Here is a 17923-nt window from a genome sequence, read left to right on the forward strand (position 1 = left end):
CATCCTCAGCTTCGAGGCCAAGCACTACCAAGGGAGCTGCTTCATAAGCCCACGCCTCCTACCTCCATCTCCAGTTTCTGATGCTGCCAGACAAGATACCTAAAGAAATTAAAATAGATTTAACAAACTCAACAAAGAGATAAGAGAAAATGAACCACAGGCTATGGTGGAAACCATCCAGCCTGTCACAAGTCAGTAGAGTCTTCATGATCCCATTCGCTATAATAACACCTCACTTGGGAGGTACTTTTCTCACTGAAAGCACCTACTGTTTTGTAACAAAGTGGCTGAAGGGTGGATAAGTGTAGAGACCAGGGGGTTACATACCCAGATTTTCATTCCAGAATTCTTCAAAACTGATACATGTCATTTGGGAACTTGGGCTTTAACCACGTACTGGAGGTGAAGAAAAGGAAGCAACTTATCTTTGATTGGCAGTTCTTAGGACTTACCATCTTGAGTGTTCTTGCAAAGGATTTGGGTTTTGAGTTCCTCCAGGCTAATGTCTAGGTAATTGCAGACTTCCTCTTGGCTATAAGGTTCTGAATGGAAGACTTCTTCCACTAGTAGCAACATTTCCTCCAGACTTAAGTCTAGTTTGATCTGCACCTCCTCCAAGCACAGGGCTTTGTTCCATTCCAGGCCTTTGTACTTAGCCAGAAACTCTGGGGATACAAGTAAGACAAATAGAGGGTTCTTGTCCTCAGGGAGCTATAGTCTAATGAAGGAAGACAACACAGAAGGAAACTGAAAACTGAGGGGATGATTAAAGGGGGTCATCTGGTGCTGGGGCATGCTTTTCTCTAGAGTAGGCCCCAAGCAGAGCTGCTGGTGGAACATGGAGTCATCCAGAATGCTGGGAGCCCTCTATAAAGGAAGGTTTGGGGAGGAGTTCAGTGTTCTCCCCTTCAGCCCTCCAATCAGAGTAGAGAGGCAACTGAAGGTATCTAAACCTGAGTCGTTCTTCACAGGGATGAGATTTCAGGCGATCAGCTTATCTTGCTGTGGAGGGGAGCATGATGTTCCTTCAAGAGGAAACCAAGCAGAACTGTTGCTGGAGAAAGGAATCTTTGCATTCTGCTGAGAGATACCTCTACATATTTTACCTCAGAAAGAGGAAAGATAAAAAGAGATTAAAAAAACTCTAAACAGAGATTTAAAGTTGATTGTAAAATATTCAGGAAACCTTGGTGGCCCAGGAAAATGCATGGAGTGTCACACACAGAGCGAACATGCCTGGTTCAGGAAAGTTTGTAGTTGGGGCAGCTCAGGCCTCTGATGTTGAGGAGTCCCCAGGACTCTCTGGTGAGGGTCCCACTCTGCTACTACTCCTCTGCAGTGAGATGCTCTCTCTTGGGCATGTCTGTTCTCTGTCAGGAATGTCTGCTTCTCTGTTACCCTGTTCTGGGACTATCCAGTGGCCTTCAGCTGGCTATCCAGTTCCTTTTCTGCTGAGTTGCTGTTGAGGCTATTAGATCTCATCTCTAAAGTATTCCTATCCTGAGGCTATTTTGGGCTTGGAGATTTAGATTTCAGCCAGCTTCTTCTGGTGGCTAGCTAGAAAATTCCCAAAGCATTTGTCTGTCTTTTGAGCTTTTTTAAAAAAGTCTACTGTATATCTCATGTTAAATTCTAAACTCTTACCTAGAATGAGAAAAATTACTTTCCCCTCCCATGCTGCCAGATGTAGTCCATGCAGGTCAGACTTGTGTCAGAGGCTCGCCCCTGACCACCTTTTAGGATCCCTTAGTTTTCATCAGCGTTCAGCCCAAATGTTATCTCTTACATGAGGACTTTCCTGAATGCCCTTCCCACTAGTTGTTAGTACCTCCCCCACCCCCCCATCTTGCCAAATGGCCTCCTTCTTACTTTGTGTATAAGCTCTATCTACTTAGGTGTGTACATTATGCATATGTGGTGTTCCTGACAGATCAGAAACGCCTTGAGAGAATCAGCAGTGCTTCATGTCTGTATTTGTAACACCATCATCTAGCAACTGACACTTTTAGTAGGCCCTCAGTTGTTCTTGTTAATTGAATGACTGAACATCTGTGTTGTCCAGTGTAACTTTTCACAATCTCCCCACTCTGATTTATTTGTTTTGTAAATTGGGATTTTGCATTTGACATGTTCTCAAGGCAGCACACACTTGTACTTGTTCCCAGTCACCTTCACAGACTCATGAAATATTATAGCTGAAAGGGTTGTGGAGGAGAAGAATGAACCTGAGCACTGTGGATTTTGGGAAAACATCTTGTTCCTAGATGAAGAAACCTTCAAGGTCACAGAAATAGGGCAATAACAAAAGAGATCCTCAGACTATCTTCTATTTCCCTTCTCAAGGACATTTACAAAAAGAGCAAGGCTGATTTTATCTTTGAGAAGACTTCCACTATCTTAAAGATTACTAACCACAGAGGAATTTATTTTTCCACATGAACAAACCTGGAGGAGAGAGTGAGGCTGATGACTTTGTGCAGCTCTGTGTCATTTAAATCCGAACCACTTGCAAGTCATCACCCTCATAATGGCCTTGGTCCTCTTTGAGAATAAGTACTACCACCAGCACCTCCAACAATAACTGCGTGATCCACAGACAGATTGAGATCCTTCTCAGGTCTGTTTGGGGACTAAGGTTGGAACTCATGAGACAGATTCCTTAGAGCTTTCCTTATTCAGTGGATGGCCAAAAATATACGTGAGGGCATTTTGGAAAGCATTCTCTATATGAATATAGTGGAATATTACTGTACCATAAGAAATGATGAAATGGAAATCTGGGAAGGCTTATAGGTGTTTTAAAGAATCCACAGGATGATATTGTGATAAAATTACACTTTTAAACATTTTTAGTTCTTAAAATAAGATTATTTGTTGATTTGATTTGTACCTGTCATTTCATTGGTGTGGGGAACTCCTGGTGAAGAAAGTTCCTCAACCAATGCCGACAGGCCAATTTATGTGACTCATAGTCTTAGTCTGGAGGCGCTATGAAATTGAATGACTTAAGCAGAGTCACATCGCCAAAGACTAGACTTGAGCAAAGGTCTTTCGGGCCCTGAGGCTGGCTTTTCCACCATGATTCATTTACTTTGTATTTTAAATTTTACTATTATTTATTTTCCATATTCTTTTCTTTTTAAATTTTGAGTTCCAAATTTTCTCCCTTTCTCCTTCCCACCCCCTGCTTCAGCCCCTGAGATGGCAATATGCTATCAACTACACATGTGAAATCACGCCAAACACATTCCATATTAGTCATATTTTTTTAAAAGCAAGAAAAATAAGGAGTGAAAAAATTATATTTCAATTTGCACTCAGAGTTCATAAATTCTCTCTCTGGAAGTGGGTAGCACTTTTCATCCTGATTCCTTTGGAATTGTCTTGGATCATTGTACTGATCAGAGAAGCCAAGTCTTTCCCAGCTGGTCATCATTACAACATTGCTATTAATGTGCATAGTGACCTCCCAGTTTTTCTCAATTCATTTTGCATCAGTTCGTATAGATGTAACCGTGGTTTTCTGAAACCACCCCCCTCATCTTTTCTGTTAGCAGAATGGTTCCTCATTTGGTGAGCATCCCCCTCAATTTCCAGTTCTTTTTAAGACTGAAAGAGCTATTATTCATACTTTTTGTACAAATATGTTTTTCTATTTTGTTGATCTTACTGAGATATAGACCTAGTAGTGGTATTGCTAGGTCAAAGTGTATGCATAGTTTTATAGCCTTTTAGGCATAGTTTCTAATTGTTTTGTAGAATGGTTGGACTAGTTCACTTCTCTACCAGCAGTTCATTAGTGTCCTTATTTTACCCTTCAGTATTTATGATTTCTGATAGGTGTGAGGTGATACTTCAGAATTGTTTTAATTTGCATTTCTCTAATCAATAGTGATTTAGAACATCTTTTCATATGACTATAGAGGACTTTGATATATTCTTCTGAAAACTGCCTGTTTATTTCCTTTGACCAATTGGGGAATGACTCTTTTCATCAGGAATGCTTGAAAGTCCACTTTTTCATTAAATATAAATCTCCTCACCCCCACTGCTGCCCTGCAAAGAAATATACTCAGTTTTGCTGGGTAGATTATTCGTGGTTGTATTTTTGCCTTCTGGAATATCATATTCTAAGTCCTCTGGTCCTTTAATGTGGAAGCTGCTAAATGTTATGTGATCCTAACTGTAGCCCCATGATATTTGAATTCTTTCTCTCTGATTGTTTGAAGTATTTTCTCTTTGGGACCTTTGGAATTTGGCTAGATCTTTCCTGGCAGTTTTTATTTTGGGATGTCTTTGAGGAAATGATTGGTGAATTCTTTCCATTTCTATTTTACTCTTTGGATCTAAGATATCACAGCAGTTTTCCTTGATAATTTCTTGAAATATGATGTCTTAGGCTCTTTTTTTTGATCATGACTTTCAGGTAGTACACTAATTCTTAAATTATTTCTTGATCTATTTTCTAGATCAATATAATAGTTGTTTTTCCAATGAGATATTTCACATTTTTTCTGTTTTTTCATTCTTTTGACTTTGTTTTATTGTTTCTTGATGTCTCGTGGAGTCTTAGCTTCCACTTGCTCAATTCTAATTTTTAAGGAATTATTTTCTTCAGTGAACTTTTGTATCTCTTTTTCCATTTGATCAATTCTTGCTTCTTTAGAAGTTATTTTATTCAGTGAATTTTTCCATTTGTCCTATTCTGCTTTTTCAAGAGTTCTTTCTTTCAGTGGGTTTTTGTGCTTCTTTTACCATTTTGGCCAATTCTATTTCTGAGGTATTTTCTTCTGTATTTTTTTGCCTCTTTTACCAAGTTGTTAATTCTCTTTTCATAATTTTCTTGCATCATTCTCACTTCTTTCTCCAATATTCCTCATATGTATGCATACACACATATATTCAAGTGAAAAAAATTCCCTTATCATTCGTGTCCAAAAAAATGTCTTATTTTGCATACTGAGTCTATCACCTTTCAGGAAGCAGGAGGCAGAAGAAAGTAGGTAGCTCATTTCCTCATGAATGCTCTAAATCATGGTGGGTCCATTCATTGATCAAAGTTTTAAAGGAAAAGTTGTTTGTCATAGAAGTACTCTGTGGTAGCAAAGAACTAGAAATCAAGCCCATTGATTGTAAAATGAGTGAAAAAATTATGTTGCAGGAATATAATTGAGTATTTTTGTGAAGAAAGAAATAATGACTATGAAGAATTTAGAGAAACATTAGAAGATTTGTTTGAAATGATGTAGGGCAAAATAATTAGAAACAAGAGAATATATAGAATATGCAACGACTGTGTAAATGGAAAGACCATTATAAGGCAACTTGGTGGCACAGTGGATAAATCTTAAGGTCCGAAGTCAAGAAGTCATTTCAAACCCTACCTCAGACATGTAATAGTTCTTTGATCCTGGGCAAATTAGTCAACCCCTGTCTGCTTCAGTTTTCTCACTTGTAAAATAATGATAACTATAGTACCTACCACCCATTTTATTGTGAGGATAAAATGAGATAATATTTGTAAAGCACTAAACACAATTCTTGGTAACTAGTAGGTGCTTCACAAATGCTTATTCCCTTCCCTCCTCCCTCCTTTAATAGGAAGCTGGAGCAAATTGAAAACTGGCTAGAATTTGGGGAAAAGACAATGAAAAAATTCTGTTCTAATTATGGAAAATATGTGGGGAGCTACCAAGAAAGAATATCATTTATAGCCAGACTGCCAGATACAGTTACTGTATTGTTTTTGCTTAATTTTTTTACCCTTTAGGGAATATTAAATTCAGAGAAGGAAGGAGGTTGATATATGTTGGAATGACTGTGATGTAGATATTAAAAGGCTTGATTATATATTTATATGATTATATAATATTAACTATTATATTATATTTTTAAAATTTGTTTATTTATTTAAGTTTTCAACATTCATTTCCATAAAATTTTGAGTTATATTATATTTTCTTAAAGATGTTATTATACCAAACATATTATTACATATTGAATACTATATTTTCAACATATTCATATAATTGAAGAAAATAATCCTTATTCAGATAAAGAGAAAGAAGTTTCAATTCATGTCAGCGATCTTTTTTAGATACTCTACTCAACAATTCTCTCCCCCTTCCCACTAAAAATGTTCTGAATCTAGGTATAAAGATTGATACTATAAACAAATTAGGGGAGCAAGGAATAATGTATTTGTCAGATTTATGGAGAATGGAGAAATTTTTGACAAGAGACAGACAACATTATGAGGTGCAAAATGGATAATCTTGATTACATGAAATTGAAAAGTTTTTGCATAAAAAAACCCAATGCAACCAAGATTAGGAGGGAACCAGAAAACTGAGAAAGAATTTTTGCAACTAGTGTCTGTGATAAAGGCCTCATTTCTAAAATATATAGAGAGCTGAGTCAAATGTACAAGAATACAAATCATTCCCCAATTGATAAATAATCAAAGGATATGAACAGGCAGTTTTCAGAGGAAGAAGTTAAAGCTATCTATAGTCATATGAAAAAATGCTCTAAATCACTATTGATTAGAGAGAAGCAAACCAACTCTGAGGTACCACATCACACCTATCAGATTGGCTAACATGACAAAAAAGGAAGATGATAAATGTTGGAGAACATGTAGAATTCATTGTTGGTGGAGCTGTGAGCTGATCCAACCATTCTGGAGAGCAATTTGTAACTATGCCCAAGGGGCTACAAAAATGTGCATACCCTTTGACTCAGCAATATTGTTTCTGGGACTGTATCCCAAAGAGATCATAAAAATGAGAAAGGGTCCCACATGTACAAAAATATTTATAACAGCTCTCGTTCTGGTGGCCAAAAACTGGAAATCAAGGGGATGTCCATCAACTGGGGAATGGCTGAACAAGTTGTGGTATATGAATGTAATGTCATACTATTGTGCTTTAAGAATACAAGTCATTCCCCAGTTGATAAATGGTCAAAGGATATGAACAGGCAATTTTCAGAGAAAGAAATTAAAGCATAGTCATATGAAAAAATGCTCTAAATTGCTACTGATTAGAGTGATGCAAATCAAAACAACTCTGAAGTACCACATCACAGGAAGACTTCAGAGAGGTCTGGAAAGATTTATATGAACTGATGCTGAGTGAAAGGTGCAGAACCAGGAGAACTTTGTACACAGCAACAATCACAGTGCGTGAGGAATTTTTCTGGTAGACTTAGTACTTCATCACAATGCAAGAACTTAAAAAATTCCCAATGGACTCTTGAGGCAAAACACCTTCCACATCCAGAGAAAGAACTATGGAATTGGATTGCAGAATGGAGTAGACCATTTTCTTTTGTGTTATGTTTTATTTTGTTTTGTTTCATGGTTTCTTCCATTCATTTTAATTCTTCTATACAAGATGACTAAGTATGAAAGATGAAAATGTATTTAATAGGAATGTATGTGTAGAACCTATATAAGATTGTACACCAACTCAGGGAGAGAGAGGGAGGGAGGGGAAAAAAATCTAAGATATATGGAAGTGATCGTAGAACACTGAAAGCAAATAAAATAATATAATAAAAAATAAAACAAAAATAAAAATGCTCTGACTCCCACCTGCCTCCCTGAGTATTCCTAGCACAGTGTCACTGAGCAAGGTGTAGATGAAGGGGTTGAGAAAAGATGCCATCACACTGCTCAACACCAAGGGTATTTTGTTGATCTCCAGGATTTCTTTCTGGGAGGGAGTCACATAAAGACTATAATCCCACTAGCAAACACTACAATGGTTAAGTGAGAATCACAGGTGTTAAAGGACTTCTTTCTCTCATTGGTTGATGGGATGTATAAAATGGTCATGATGATGTAAACATAGAAGTATCCAATGAGGATGACGAGGGAAAATAGGAGGAAGTCCATCAGCTCAATAAATGTTGTGTTTGTACAAGCCAGGGCCAAGAGAGGCCCACTGTCACAGAGAAAGTGGCTAATGATAATGGATTCACAGAAGGGTTACCTGGAGATAAATGTGATGGGGTAGAGAAGAGACAAGATACCAGCCACCCATGAGAAAAGAACCAGTCCAATGCATGCAGAAGGACTCATGATGATGCTATGCCTCAGTGGGTACTAACCATGGGGCATGGATGTCAGCAGAAGAAACTCCACTATCCCCAGGAAGAAGTAGAAAAAGCACTGGGTGATACATTCAGCAAAGGAGATGGTCTTATCCCCAGTGACCAAGTTGTCCAGAACCCTTGGGGAAATACAGAGGTGAAGAGTATGTCCAAGATGGAGATACTGCAGAGGAAGAAGCACATGGGTGTGTAGAGGCATGAATGGGACACCACAAGGCAGATAATGAGGAAGTTTCCCGGGAGTGTCATCAGGTACGTGGGCAGCAAGAACACAAAGAACAGCAGCCCCACCTCTCTGCTGGGAAAACCGAGCAGAATGAAGTCAGACACTATGGTGGTCTGATTCTCTTTTGGTGTGGTCATCTTGGGTTTCTGCGAGGACAATGGGAAAGAATTCCACGAGATGGAAATGAATGGATGAAATCTACAGCTTCTGTCTAGACAACCACAGAAAGAAAGCTTATGTGAAGAAAAGGTTATATTGGAAATAAAAAAAAAATCCTGAACATGCCAGAGTTAAAAACTAGTTTTTTTCAGTGACAATGGTGTGTGATCAGCCAGAGAAAACCAGGTTGAAAACAGAGAATACAGATCTTTTCCACCAACTTTTAGGGAATATTCTTATAGTTTTTAAAACAATAATTACAACCAGCCCCACTTTATAATCAGAATATTTTCCCCTTTGTTTAAAGGTAAATCCTTAAACTTATCCATCCTAGAGCTTATGAATAAAGTAAAATGAAAATGATTATCTGAAATTAAACCTCCCAAGTGAGTCAACTACTTTTCCTCCTGTTCCTGAGATGCCTTCATCATTAGTATTTACTGTTTTATTATGACGGATATGTATAAAATGATACGGTTGCCTAATAATTCATACATGGTCCTAAATTCTCACCAGTAGCTCAGAGGATCTGTGCATATATGTGTGCTTAAATTAAATGGTTCATTCTGCACCATTGGTTCCCTCATCTCAATCCTTGCAGTCCAGTAGCATGAAAAAAGTGAGATTTTTGTTAAGAATCTAAAGTACATTATAGTTTTGCATTTATACCACATTGCTTATAGATAGTGCGCCATAGTGAGCAAGTGAATGTTGGCCTCCAAACATCTCCCTGGAGTCATATGGTAACCTTAGCCTTGCTGAGACCAAAGTAATACACTTAAATTGTTTTTAGATATGATATTGGGATGGGTAGTTATGGGCAAAGTATGTGAAAAAATTAGCATTTATTAAAAAACAGAAGTACAGGAAAAATGAGAAAGGATTAAGGTAGAACTAAGATGACTCTGTTAGATATTTGTCCTGGGTTGTAGGTGAAGGAGTCTAGATCAGAGATGGTCTGTGAACAGAAAAATAGGGGGACTATTTGGATTTTGACTGGGAGGTGGACATATAGATAAATACAAAAAAGATCTTATTTGTTAAAGTTTGACGAGCCCTCTGGTTGTCACTGAGGGGTCCTGATGGTGGTGCTGGTAAAGAAAAGAGCGAACTAGGAAATACAACTAGGTGGGACTACTCCAAACTCTATTTCCATATTAACCTGTATAAAGAAAATAATGAATTGATACTTGTAATTTCTATCCTATATATAGTTAGAACACTGCAGTCTCTACACACACACTGAAGCACTTGTTCTCTACCTAACTGCTTTTCCTAAGCTATATGCCTCAAAGAATACTGTGAGATAATTACTGCAGAACTGCATGGGTATGTCATAGTGATGGGAACATGGGCTGTGGAGGAGAAACCACAATGAATCTGAGCACGACCAATGGAAATGGTTTTAGGGAATCTCCACTTGGGGCTTTTTGTTGCAGGGCTGCAGCTTTTCTAACGCAAAAGCAAGCTAAAATATTGTCTTAGTCTAAAAGAAAAAAAAAAGATCTGAAATAGAATAAAAACAGTTTTTAAAATGTTGAAGGACAATAGATAGAGTGAACATGAACATGTTCACTAAATCCTAGAATACTAGAATGTGGGAACACCCCTTAATTTTTGAAGGAAATAATTGTTGGATTAAAAAAATTGCACACAGTAACAGCCACAGGGTGTGAGGACTGTTTGTGACAGACAGACCTAATACATTCCCAAAGGACTGGATACAAAATGCCATCCACATCCAGAGAAAGAGCTATGGAATAGGAATGCAGAATGGAGCAGACTATTCTCTCTTGTGTTATGTTTTGTTTTGTTTTTTCTCATGGTTTCTCCCATTCATTTTAATTCTTCTATGCAACATGACCAACATGACATGAAAATGTCTTTAATAGGAATGCATGTGTAGAACCCGTATAAGATTGCTCGCCGTCTTGGGGAGAGAGGAGGAGAAAATTGAAAACTTATGGAAGTGATAGTTGAAAACTGAAAACAAATTAATTTTAAAAAGTGAATTACAACTTTAAACAATAAGTAGTAAACTCAGGGAATTCACCACTCTTAGAGGCCATGTGAGTTGAAAAATTATAAGATGAAGAATCTTTTTTGCTACATTCCTGAGTGATAATGAGCCTTTACCAATCCTAATCTTTTTTTGTCGTTTTGTTTTGTTTTTGTGAGGCAGTTGGAGTTGTGACTTGCCCGGAGTCACACAGCTAGTAAATGTGAAGTGTCTGAGGCCAGATTTGAGCTGAAATCCTCCTAACTCCAGGGCTGGGGCTCTACCAACCCTACTTCAGGAAAACTGAAGAAGCCCTGAGGCAAATGGCCAGTTGCCCTTTGGGATCATTTTCACATCTTCCTTAAATCTCCACTTCTTAAACTTGTTTCTGCTAATTGGAATTTGCTGCCACCTCTAATTATTTCCACTGACACAATAGTTCTTAACTTTTTGTGTGTGTCTTTCAGTTAGATGGGTGAAGCCAATAGACTCCTTTTCAGAATAACGTTTTTAAATGCTTAAAATAAGATGTGGATGTTTACAAAGGAAACCAATTAATTATACTAAAATATAATTAGCAATTTTTTTTAAGTTCATGGACTGCAGGTTAAAAGAACCTCTGCCATTATCTCCATTTAGGAAAAAAAAGCAATCTGCATATTTATAAACACAATATCTGTAAACACAAAGTGACTTTTTCTAACTCAGTTCTTGCAATTGGAGTCATTCCATGGAACTTACTTTGGCTTTTGCTCTGAATTCTCCGACAAATGTGTGTATCACTTTAGCCACTCATTAGAAAGGCCTCTGATTTTTTTTTTGCCTCTCATGCCTGCCGCCGACAGAATCAGAACCACAGAACCTAAGAGCTGGAAGGACCTCAAAGATTGTCCAGTTCAATTTATGCCTGAAACAAGAATCCCTTTTGTGACGTGCTTGGCAAGTGACCATCCAGGCTATATCCCGTAAGATCTCTACTGGGGCAGAACCCACAAGCTCTTTCAATGCAGTGAGGTCTACACAAGGCTTTAGGTCTTGCCTCACCCTCAGTTAATGAGATGGTGATAGGTCTAGGTGCTGAGAAATGTCTGCAGTCTCAGGAATTCTTTGTGATTCATCTACCACTTAGACCCCTCCCTGCTGCCTGTTCCTGTGCAGACTGTGGTGTGGGATCAGCAGTAAGTCTGGGTTAGAAGCTGCTTTACTGCTCTTTTTCCCACTTTGCTTTCATTTCTCCTCACCTTCCATGAGACCTGAAGATCATGGGCTTTAGGGTTCAAAGTTCATTTATTTCCAAACCCACATTCTACTCTCAAGCTTCCTTGCTGCTCACAACTAAGCAACACAATCTTTGTGATTCCTCCTTGGCCACAGAACAAGAATATAGAGGAACAGAACCCTGGGTTTAGAGGCAAAAGATCTAGGTCACAACTTTGGTTTGACTGTTTTCTTCTTGTGTGACTGTGCAACCTATTTAACTGCTGAAGGCCTCAGTCTGACCCAGTGGGGAGAGTGCTGGATGTGGAATCGGGAACATGAGAGTTCAAATCTCACCTCAGACACTTACCAGTTGTGTGACCATGGGCAGGTCACCTAATTTCTCTCAGTCTCAGTTTCCTCCTCTGTAAAATGGGGATAATAAGAGGATCTTCTTCATAGCATTGTTGTGAGGATCAAATGAGATAATATATGTCCAGTGCTTTGTAAACCTTGAAGTGCTATATAAATGGTAGTAATAATAAAATCAGGGAGTTAGACCAGCTGATCACTAAGGTTTCTTTTAAATACTAAAACCTATGATCTCATGATTATAAAGGAGCTGCCAAACAGAATCCAAATTATCACCTACTTCCCCTTTCTCTCTCTCCTCCAACCACTGTATCCCACCCATAGAACACCATGTCAGAGACTGACAGGCCATGAACATTTGGCACCATGTGTGTTACTGAAATACAACAAAACCTGTCAAAGGGACATCACTATTCATCATGGTTCTCATCATAGTGAACATCAAATTGAATCTTCATTGATAAACATTACACAAAATCATAAAGTCAGCCTTTCTGGCAGTGATCTTTGGCTTGTCCTAACAGTAGTGTCTCCACCTAGTTCTACTGTAAAGTACAAATAAATGAATCTTACCCTACATAGCATATCCTGTTTGGTGATGGGAAAGAAGGCCACTCTTCCTAGCAGGATATTTATTGCAAGGCCCTCTCCGGCCCCTCTAGGATAGAGAAGTGAAAACCTCGGTTCTACTGTTCCTTCCATCCTCCAGTAGAGTCAACAAATTTGATGAAATTCTAACTGAGCCTCGAGCTGCCAGCCTCCAGGAGTCCCTCACCCATAGAACTACCTGGCCAGAGGCAATGTTGCTCTCTTTGAGCTCTGAGATCTCAGAATTCCAACACCTCTTCCTACTGCAGAAGGCTGCTATATTGAGACTCCTGATGTTAAGACGTTCAAGATCTTCAGCCTATGTACATTTGTTCTGATGGTACATTGGAAGGCCGACCACAGAATGGCTCTTGGGCTTGGTTGTAGGACCTGACAGAATCATTTTTGACAGAAACCAGGGTGCTGTGGAGTAGCAGAAAGATTCTTACTTGGGAAAGTTAGCTCAGGACCAAATCATAGGAGATGCCTCAAGGGATACAATTTACTTGTCTCTGAGCACAAAACCTCAGTTCAGTGCTCTTGAGGATTAAATCCTTAGGGGACGGAGCCGACTCAAACATGTCTACACCAGAAGGAGTTGGGACCAAAATACCAGTCGTGACGTATAATACCCATTGCTGCTACCTTGTTCTGTACCGTCTTCATTTTATTCTTTTTCTGATCTTTCCTGTTGTTTTTGTTCTCATTGTTACCACTTGACTCCTGTACCTCATCGCCTCACAGCTGCAACAGAATAATGACTTCCTAATTTTTCTCCCTTCTTCTAGGCTCTTTTCCAATTCACCCTACCTGTCTCCACCAGATTAATCTTTCTAAAATCCCATATTTTTCCTTCATTTTTTTTTGTATTATGTAATGACTTTCTTCAAAAAACTTTCTATGTCTAACAAGTATTTATTAAGTACTTATTGTGTGCCAGGCATCAGGGCATACAAAGACAAAAATGAAACAGTTCCTACTTGTTAGAAATTCCAGTTTTCATGTCCTTTATTTTTCCTGTAAAGATCCTGAATGAGCTTCTCTTTCAACCTCATTTCTTACAACCAGCAGGACTTAGCACTGCAACAGATCTTAGTGATAATTTGATAATTTGAACCCCTTCCTTTTGCACATGAGAAAAGTTAAGTCCATGGGGTGGGGAACCTGCAGCCTCAAGGCCACATGTGGCCCTCTAGGTCCTGAAGTATGGCCCTTGGGCTGAAATCAGACTTCACAGAACAAATCTCCTTAATCAAAGGATTTGTCCTATAAAACTGAAACTCCATCAAAAGTTGTACCCAAGGACCTAGAAGGCCATATGTGGCCTCAGTGCTGTAGGTTCCCTAGCCCTGGAAGAAATTTGACCGAGGTCATTCTTGTAAGAAATAATGGAGCCAGGAACAGGAATACAGTCATTTAGGTTTCTGGATGGGAATTTCTCCAGCTCTATCAGCTCTTTGTGACCTGTGTGAGTTATTGCTGGCATTGCATGCAATTGGAAAGGGTTGAAAGGACCATTCTCACTTTAAGGCAATTCACAACAGATACGTCAATGCCTATGGGCCTTACTAACTGGGTGTAGCTGAACTGGGTCTGTATCTCAAAAGAGCTGCAATAGCTGGGAAATATTAAGTGGAGGGAACACAGCTCATGGGGCAGATATATGGACATGGAATGTTCATGGAGGGTCCATCAGGGTGGAAGAAAGTCACGTACAAACCTAAGGAAAGCTGTGGCGTTTCTGTAGACTAATCAGTGTCCTCTGGTGGTGTCATGGTGTTGTAGATTGCTGCTGAGCTACTCTCTGTTGGCATTTCTGCTGACTTGCTCTTGCTTTCTGTGGAGTTTCTTTGCTCAACAACTGTCATCTGCCGTCATCTTCTTGTCTTCAGTTGTGATTTAGCTTCTTTGTTAAGGGGATGTGGGATCGCTTTCTGCTTCTGTCCATTGGTATTCAGCCATAACTGAGCCTCATCTTTGAGCTGCCACTGAAGTTACTAGTGTCTCAGTTCCCAAAAACTTATCACCTCAGAATATTTTAATTTTGTTACTATTTGGATCTCAACAAATTGAACCCAATTGACTGGATAGAAAACTCAGGGGCATTTCAGTTTGTCTTTTTTCCTCCATTTCTCATGCTGTTACTTGGAAGGGTGGAGAGAATGTCATGGTAAATTCTTATTTGATTTAGAATGAGAAAATTCTTTCCTACTACCATAATACTAGCTTGATCCCATGCAAATCACAGCAGTGAGTCTGGCAGAGCAGGTGAATCTGGAGACATTTGCCATACTTCTATGTCCACTCCTCCTTTAGCCGCCAAAATTTCTGTCCTCTCTATGTAATTGTGATTCTCTGACTCCAAATCCAGATTCTTTTTATCATACCATGCTATTTCATAATTGTCCCTTCCAGTCATGGTAGAGGTGGCATTTGAGCTAGATCTTAAAGGATAAGTAAGATCTAAAAGGAGGAGTTTGGGGTAGAATTTCAGCCATAAAGAACATACAAACAAAGAGCTAGGGGAACATAGAGGAAAGGAGTACATTATGAAAGCCAGGCTATGGAGGTTAGAGTTTATTCTACCAACAACAGAAAGCCACCAGATGTTTTCTGAGTAGAGACTGTCATCAAAATCACATATAAGAGGCAGCTGATGGCAGAGTGATTTGGAGTCAGCAAGAACTGGGTTTGAACCCTGCCTCTGACCCATAGATGCTGTGTGAACACAGGTAGCTCATTTAACTTCTCTGAGATTGAGTTTCCTCCTCTCTGAGCCTTGTTCTGTAAAAAGAAGGTAATCATAGCCCAATATCTATTATACTGGGTTGTTGTGAAATTCAGATGAGACAATATATGTAACGGTGCTGTGCAGGTCTTAAAAAAATTATCATCATTAGTCAGAAAGGAGTGGTGCCATTGGAATTCAATTGATCAATCCAGGAAAGAGTAAATAGTGGCACTCAGGGTGTTGGAGGCCTTTGTCTCTCTCCTTTCATTCCTTTATTTTCTAACAATAACAACTAATGGTAGGTCCAGGGAGCTGGGGCACTTGTCAGCTCCCCATGTTATCTCTGGACCCAGACATGTGGTTCTGACCAGGTTCATGTGGGCATTTAGTGAAAGGAGTTCACCTCCCTTTTCTTATATTCTTCATCTCATTAAACTTAGAAGTTAGGTGAGGAATAAAAAGGTACTTAGTATACAATATGAATCAGATATAGGACAGGTAATTATTTCCAAAACATAAGTGAAATGCTAAAAGACAAAAAAAAAAAAAAAGTCATGGTATTGTGGGAAAACTTTATTGCATTGTTTGAACTTAGCCCTGTGTGTCTGAGAGACCAGACTTGTTGCTTAGAGAATAGATGTGTTTAATGTTTAGCTCAGGACTGCAGGTTATGCTGACCCCCAAAAAAATCTTCCAGGGGAGCTAAAGACTGATGCAAAGAATGTAAGGAGTTTCCTGCCACCATGGATCTCCAATAATCTATGTGCCTTATCTAGAAACTGTCTCTGTTGAGATCAATCAGTTGTTGTTTCCTTGTTTCTCTGTTTGATCTCTATATAATGTAAAACTTAAAGAGACTCTGGGGGAGTGGCCACCCCTTTTTGGCTCTTCTCCCTGGCAAATGACTTAACAGATTTCTTTCTAAAACTTTTTTCAGTTCTGGGTTTATTCTTGACTGACCAATAGTTAGCTATTGACAAGACTTAGGCAATCAGTGACATAACTACCATTACAATCTTCTGGGTAGTTGAGTTATAAACACTAGAGAATGATGCCTTGTGTATAACTACCAAATAGGCATTCCATTGTCCATCTTAATTCTGTGCTGTCCTACTCACAATGAATGTCTTCTGCCAGGTTTTGGGTTCATTCTACCGGTGGGAATTACCTTTTCCAAGAAGTGCTGAAATATCTGTAGTAGATTCCTCCTGCAGCTGCTGGTCAGCTCCAGCCAAAGTCTCCAAGTCTCAAACTCAAAGAGTGGTATCTAAGTCTGGGCATATCAGTTTTAGGGTTGATGGTCATTCGCTTGAAATTGGGAAATGATCACAGAAGAGGCACTGAAAAACCCAGAATCAGGCTCATCTGGGTAGGACATGAGCTTTAGCTGCATGGTCCAATGGCAGCCAGGATAAGGCATAGAGTAAACTTTACTTCTTTAATTCTTCCAGGAAACAAGTTGACATCCTTTGTTTTCTGAAAGGAGCAAGGACATCATGGGTTGATATTCTGACTTGCTCAAGAGTTGAGTATAAATGAGGCAGAGCTGTACAAAGTCGTCAGCCTCATTCTCCCTGAGTTATTGAAGTCCTGTGACAGGACAGAAGTCAGGTCAAGGTCTGATGGTCCATGCACAGTGGCCATGCCCTAGTCAACATTTCCCTCTATCAGAAAGGGGAACAGAGGGGAAGAAAGAGAGAGATTTGGCCAATAAGGGCATTACTTTATCATCTTAAAGTGTAAGCCTAGCACCTTTGAGTCATGCATAGCTAAAAGCTGAAAAGGGTGCTATTTCCAAGCTTGGAGCAATTCCTGGTTACAACTGTGACTAGGGGAAAGTATTCACCTGTATGTTTTGATCAGTAGCTAAGGTTTATGCTGTTCCAGAGCACATGCAGCACCCCCACACCCACATTGGAGGGATGGTAATGAAATCATATCTCAAATCCCAAACCAGCCTGGACCTGGACCTATCTAATTAGAACAGGGGTATTCAGAGGCATCCAAAGGGCGTATGGGGGAATGCTTCCTTTCAGCTCTGCCATAATTTGACTCAGCCAGTACTGTCCCCTTCCTTTTCTGAACTCTAGCTGAATTTATAGTCAGTATTAGATCACTTAGTGTTTAATTGTTTTCTAATTATTTTCACTCACTTGGTAGACTTCATTATTTAAGATGGAATATTTGAGATCAGGGAGTTTGTCTTGCATTGTTTTGTAGTCCCTATTGCTGGGAATGATTAGAAGTGCTTAATAACCATTTGCTGGTCTTAACAAAACTTTCAATTTCATCCTTAATCATACATATTCAACAATTGACAAAATGATTTAAACCTATATATTAAAGTTCCTTAGTGGCTCTCTAGATGATAGATATATCTTCTCCCCAAAGGCATATTACAACTATCCTTCCATAGCAGAGCATCTTATAATTCCTAAGAAGATTCATCTCAGCTTTGCATAGTGCCTGGCACATAGTAGACTCCATATGTTTGTTGATCGATTGATTTCAAAATAGACATGATTATTATGTT

General features: G+C 39.0%; 1 pseudogene; it reads right to left on the reverse strand.

Annotated features, from left to right (window-relative positions):
* Positions 1-24: 24 nt before the first annotated feature.
* On the reverse strand, positions 25-8481 carry LOC140513993 (olfactory receptor 6J1-like; annotated as a pseudogene).
* Between the last annotated feature and the right edge of the window lie 9442 nt (positions 8482-17923).

Source organism: Notamacropus eugenii, chromosome 7 (assembly GCF_028372415.1).
Source record: "Notamacropus eugenii isolate mMacEug1 chromosome 7, mMacEug1.pri_v2, whole genome shotgun sequence".
Taxonomy (NCBI): Eukaryota; Metazoa; Chordata; class Mammalia; order Diprotodontia; family Macropodidae; genus Notamacropus; species Notamacropus eugenii.